Here is a 6,000-nt window from a genome sequence, read left to right as displayed (position 1 = left end):
GCAGCTGGGCACATCGTCAGTGTGATTTGTTCGTCCAGTTCCCAAGAACAGCTGTGTGGGAGTGTTGACATGGTGAAGGTGTGGCTGGATTCTGAAGCAACATCTGTGACAAGAAAATAAATGTCTAAAAATGCCAGATGGTTAGTAGAGACCCTCCTTGTTTCTCTGGACCTGTGATGAAGGCTGCTTGGTTCTCCTCTGTTCTCCCTCCATTGCTGCCCTGGTTGCTCTCCCATCACATTTGAAACCTTCAAAGGGTAGTTTCCTGCATGTTTAGTAGTTGGTAAGTAAAGAGGGTTTGCCTAGCCAGAGTCTCCGGTGGACTGGCATTTACAAAACTACTGGTTACAAATCAGGACCATGGAAAGGGCAGCTGCACTCCAAACTGCCGGACTGATCTTCCAGATAGCGTCTTCCCTGGTCAGATCCTTACAATAGCTGTGAAGCAAAACCTATTTGACAGCTCAGTCAAGCCACAGCTGCATATTAGAGTGCAGTTTTACCTCTACATAGCAGTTTTACAGAGGAAATATTCTGAGTGTCTACCCATCATCCACAACAATAACCAGTAAAATTTAAAACAGAAGATCATCAGAAGAGGAATAATTTGGCAGAAGGTCCTGGTTGTAAGATCCCCTCACTCGAGTGCCTGATTTCCCGGCTGTCTTGCTCCATTAGACAAGGTTGTGCAAGGAGGAACAGTCATGTCACGCTCTCCTAAGGCGGCTGCCTGCTGGTGCAAGGGGAGAGTGAGAAGTTTCCACAAGAAGTGGATAAGAACAAAAAAGTCAGGACATAGAATCCTACCCCTGAGAAAAGAATTTGGAACAGAGAAAATTACTTCTCTTGGTTTCTTTCACTTGTTTGGGAGCTGCACAACCTTGTAAGGAAACTGTCAAAGATGAGTGATCTTATGTGGGCTACAATCAATTAGATATGAAGTTGTTTCTTTGGAGTTCTAATGCCAGCACCAGAGACCCACCTATAATCACCTCCTCTGGGCTCCTACAGCACTCTGTACTCTCATTACACACTCATTACCTGGTGTGGTGATGATTTATTCGTCTTCATGTCTGTTTGCTAGCCAGACTGTACCCTCCAGGCAGATGCGTTATCTAATTAATTTCTGTATCCTCAGCACTTAACACCGAGACTGAAATAGAGTAATAATTCATTAAATGTTTTCCAATGAATGGATGGATGCATGAATGGATGAAATGAAATAAAATGCCATTCTCCCCATTGAGTGGCTAAAGCTAGGAGTGAGCAGATGAATTATTTCTGATCTAAGGTTCTCTGCATAGAAACCTAACAAATGTTCAGTTAAACTCAGGAAGCACGTGAGCTTCCTGTGTATTAGAGCAGCTGGAGAAACAGCGGCAGGGCTTCAAAGAGTTACAAGGTATGTCTCTGTCCCTTACCATGTCACTAGCATACAAAGTGATAAACGTGAAATAGTCAAGTAAAAAAGCAATCTGATGGTTGATATTTACATGTTCTATAGAAGTTTCAAGAAATGAAAGGAGGATATAGGCCAAAGGAGAACAGCTACAATAAGTGGAGATGAGGATAAGGCCCAGGAGCAGACAGAACATAGTGAGCATTTACGGCATCTCTGTACAACAACCTTCCCTTTTCCTGGAAATTGCCTGTTCTCTCTCCAACCACAAGATTGTATTAAGTCTCTCAGCTGGGCAGATCAAATTCTTCCCTAAGGTATTTTAAACTAGGATTGATAGATTTAGTGTCTGTTGGTGGATGTAGTAACAGATAAAACTCAGGAGGTGCTCCTGGTTATAGTTTTCATCATATAAAGAATGCTCATATGCAATGAAAGACAATGAAGCTAAAGTTTAGCAGAAGGTGGGGTGAGAGGCAAGACAGAAATGGAAGTGAGAGAGAGAGATTGAGAGAGATGGTGTTTTCCTGGGTTCATTTATTTTTGAGATAAAGGGCAGCTGCATCCCTGCCCTTCCCTCAGCTTTATCCAAGTATCCTTTCAGTAATTTTCCTTTCTTGTGGTCTAAACTTGTCCGAGTTGAGTTTCTGTTATGGCAGACACAAAGATACAGATTAATACATGTACTACTCACTGAGTAAGGGTGTATGTTCAGAATGGTTTATAATTTGGTGGCTAAAGAGTAGGGTGTGTGGGAGTGACTAGTGGAACCACTGAAGCATTTAACCAGAATGCCCTATGGTTCAATGTGTTCTTGGGAAGATCACTGTGGAAATGTGTGTGATGAATGGATGAGGGAAAGACTAGAAGTAAGGAGACTAGTTGTCAGAGGAAGAACCTCTTGGAACTTCTAATTTGCTTCACGTTGTAGGAATCAACTCCTGGAGAATAAAAACTTAGATTATTTTAAAAAGAATCTTAGGACATAAACTAAGCAAAATGTTGACTTCCCAGGTGACTTAGTTGTAAAGAATCTGCCTGTCAGTGCAGGAGACGCTGCAGATGCGGGTTCGATCCCTGAGTCGGAAGATCCCCTGGGCAGGAAATGGCAGCCCACTCCCGTATTCCTGCCTGGAGAATCGCATGGCAGAGGAGCCTGGTGGGCTACAGTGCATTGGACTGCAGAGTCGGACATAACTTAGCATGCACACACACACACACCTGCAAGCAAAATGAAATTGATTACCATTCCTGTACACACACATGAAACAATGCCACTCTGGACTTTTATAGGAATACCTTCAAAACTATTCTGTCACTTGTTTTAGGTTATTTTTTAAATGGTTTTTGCAACTGTTACTCTTAAACGAAAATAGTTTGGGCTCCTCTTCCTCCTCCTCTGTCTCTTCCATATTCTGCCCCATTTTTTCCTATGTCCAGTCCCAGCTAACCCTACACTAGGGTTATTAATTCAGGGTAAAACAGACTTGCATCTTAAGAAGGGCACTCCCCTCTCAATAATCAGGATTTGTATGGAAATGTCATTGTGGATTTTAATGGCACAAAGCCTAGTTCACCTACTATCCAACATCTAGTGTTGAATCACAAATATAGAATGAGATCCAAGATTACTAATGAGCTGCCTTAGCCTGCCAAGAAGCTAACTTGATATCAGAAAAAAAAAAATCTATTGCATGGCATCTGTCTGTAGTGCTAGCCAAAGAGTAGTATAATGGGCAGTCACAATTGAAAATGACCTTCATTATGCTGAATTCATTTCTCTAATGTGTCCATTTTACCTCATCTTATATCCTGACAGTAATAATAGACACGGGAATAAATCCAAATTGTGATTCAAATTTCAAAATGTGGGATTCACAGGTGCGGTGGCTTTTCTCAGCTGAATGTGGTGGGTGGGGGTAGATGAGTAAGAAATCTAGGAAGATTTAACAAAGTGAGGAGTGTTGTTCAGAAAATCAGAGACAGGCACAGTATGGGCAAGATAAGTCAGTGATCTGCAAAAAGTTAACTCTAAGGAACAAAAACCTGACTTTTATACATGTCCCCAAATATCCTTGAGCACCTGTTTCTGCCTTCTTAGTGTTGTATCCATGGTGCCACTAGGGCCACAGGATTGTTTGGCTGCTGTTTGTTTAGACTGGCTATATAGTCAGCAGAATGAGTGCTGGACTCAGAAGCAGGAGATCTGGGGCAGAGCCCTGGCTCTGCTGCTCACTGTCTGTGCCTTGTTGAGAAATAACTTGTAGCCTCCTGCACTTTAGTTTCTGCAGCTGCAAAAGGGGACTCTAATCACTGCGTGACCTACCTTGTTGGATTGTTAGGATCAAATGACAGAATGGATGTGGAGGGGTTTTGTCAGTTATATATAAAAAAATCATTGTCAAAGTGATTCTTCTTCCTTATTTCAGAGGATGCTAGAAGAGCAGAAAACCAGTGTCATGGGTCATAATTTTCCCTGTATGAATATTCCCACTTACCCATCGCCTGATGTTTTTAAATTTAATTTTTAAATTGAAGTATATATATTATTTTTCATATTCTTTTCCATTATGGTTTATTTAAAGATATTGAATATTGTTTCCCAGAGCCTGATATTTTTATGCAATAACAAAGGAGTTTCTCTTTCTCTCTCTCTCTTTTCCCTCCCTCCCTGTTTCTCCCTATAAGCTTTCTCCCTGAGAATCCTCAGGCTGGGTTGTACCATCTCTCTTTTCTCTCTTTCACTACTAAAGTGTGTGTGATGTGTGGTTTAATCTAAGGACTTTGTGGTTGATTGGGAGACCCAGGCTCGGTCAACACAATACCAAATCAGGATCAATTCAGCTCAGAAGTAATCAAAACCCCTTGATTGGTCTTTATATAGGTAGAACTTCGGTCTCCTAGTTTAAAAGGCAGTGGCAAGGTTGTGACCTTTTGCTTAATGCAATGCCTTGCTGCCCACTTCCATTCTGGGTATCAAAGGAAACTGCCAAATGAAACCAAGGGAGTAATTTCTTAATGAGATCAAAACATATATGAATGGACAGTGCTGCCATTTCCATGAAAACAGGAATAATAACAGGAACTCCATTTCCTTTACCTAATGACTCATTGACTTGCTGGTGGGAGTGCCTTTTTTCTTTTTTGGAGAACAGCCCTTGCCTATTGGAATAACTGTCCTGTGAATTTGTTTTATAGAACTTTCATATGCATTATCTCACTTGGACTCATTTTATTCTTGCAACGAGTTCCCTGCTCAGTCCTTTCATCAAGCTTTCTAAGAGTATTTCACCATTGCTGTATCTTCATAATTGCCTTCCGGTCACTTTTCAGCTCTCTCCATCAGCTGAAATTGCCTTAGACCTGGCCGTGACCAGATACTATTTAATTGTTAACCCCAATAGTCTGTTCTTCATCCTTATCCTACCCACACTCATGGATGGATAGCTATTTGGTTCTTTTGAATGTTCCCTGCTTCTTAAAATCTTCTCTACTGAACATCCTTCCTGGTCACCCTAAGTCAGTTGTCTCTGTGTGTTCTCCCTCCTCTGCTCCTTGGAAACGCTTGTTGCTCAGGGCTTAATACTGGCACCATTTTCTCACTCTGTTCTCTCCTTAAGTTCCCTAAGTTGGTATTATGCTTCAGTTACCATCTCTAGTTGGAGAAGACTCTTGAGAGTCCCTTGGACTGCAAGGAGATCCAACCAGTCCATTCTGAAGGAGATCAGGCCTGGGTGTTATTTGGAAGGAATGATGCTAAAGCTGAAACTCCAGTACTTTGGCCACCTCATGCGAAGAGTTGACTCATTGGAAAAGACTCTGATGCTGGGAGGGATCGGGGGCAGGAGGAAAAGGGGATGACAGAGGATGAGATGGCTGGATGGCATCACTGACTCGATGGACATGAGTCTGAGTGAACTCTGGAAGTTGGTGATGGACAGGGAGGCCTGGCGTGCTGCGATTTATGGGGTCGCAAAGAGTTGGACACAACTGTGTGACTGAACTGAACTGAGGCTTCTCTAGATGGATAGGCTGTGAGCACTTGGAGCTCAACATATCCCAAACAAAATTATGTGCTCTCAAGCCTTTTGTATCCCCTCTCTTGTTAATGATTCCATAATTCATCCACTTGTCTAAGTTAGGGTCCTTTACTCCTCCCCTTGCACATCCCCCCATGTTGAATCACACATCAAGCACTCTCCATTCTTCCTAAATACCACCCACATTTGTCTTTTCTCTACACTAACTACCACTATCTTAAGTTTGTATGAGATCAACAAATCGCTTCCCACCTGTTTGTAACTGTTCTGGGTCTCTCTTCTCCTATTCCCCATACTGCTGTAAGAGTGATCTTTCTAAACAACACAGATAGGAGTCAGTACCCTTCTGCATAAAACTTCTCAATTTTGACAAGATCATGTTTAAACTCCTTAGCATGGCCCTCTAAGCTTATAATTAGGCTCTCTATTGGAGCCTTGATTCTAATCCTCTCCACTTGTGCTATTCACCCCCCTCTCCTGCAAGTAAACTATTCACTTTTTCCTAAATACAACATATTCTTCCAGTTAGGTTTTATACATCGCAAATAGATGGGGGGAAAT

Source organism: Capra hircus (assembly GCF_001704415.2).
Source record: "Capra hircus breed San Clemente chromosome X unlocalized genomic scaffold, ASM170441v1, whole genome shotgun sequence".
Classification (NCBI taxonomy): Eukaryota; Metazoa; Chordata; class Mammalia; order Artiodactyla; family Bovidae; genus Capra; species Capra hircus.
Note: the sequence above shows the minus strand (reverse complement) of the source record.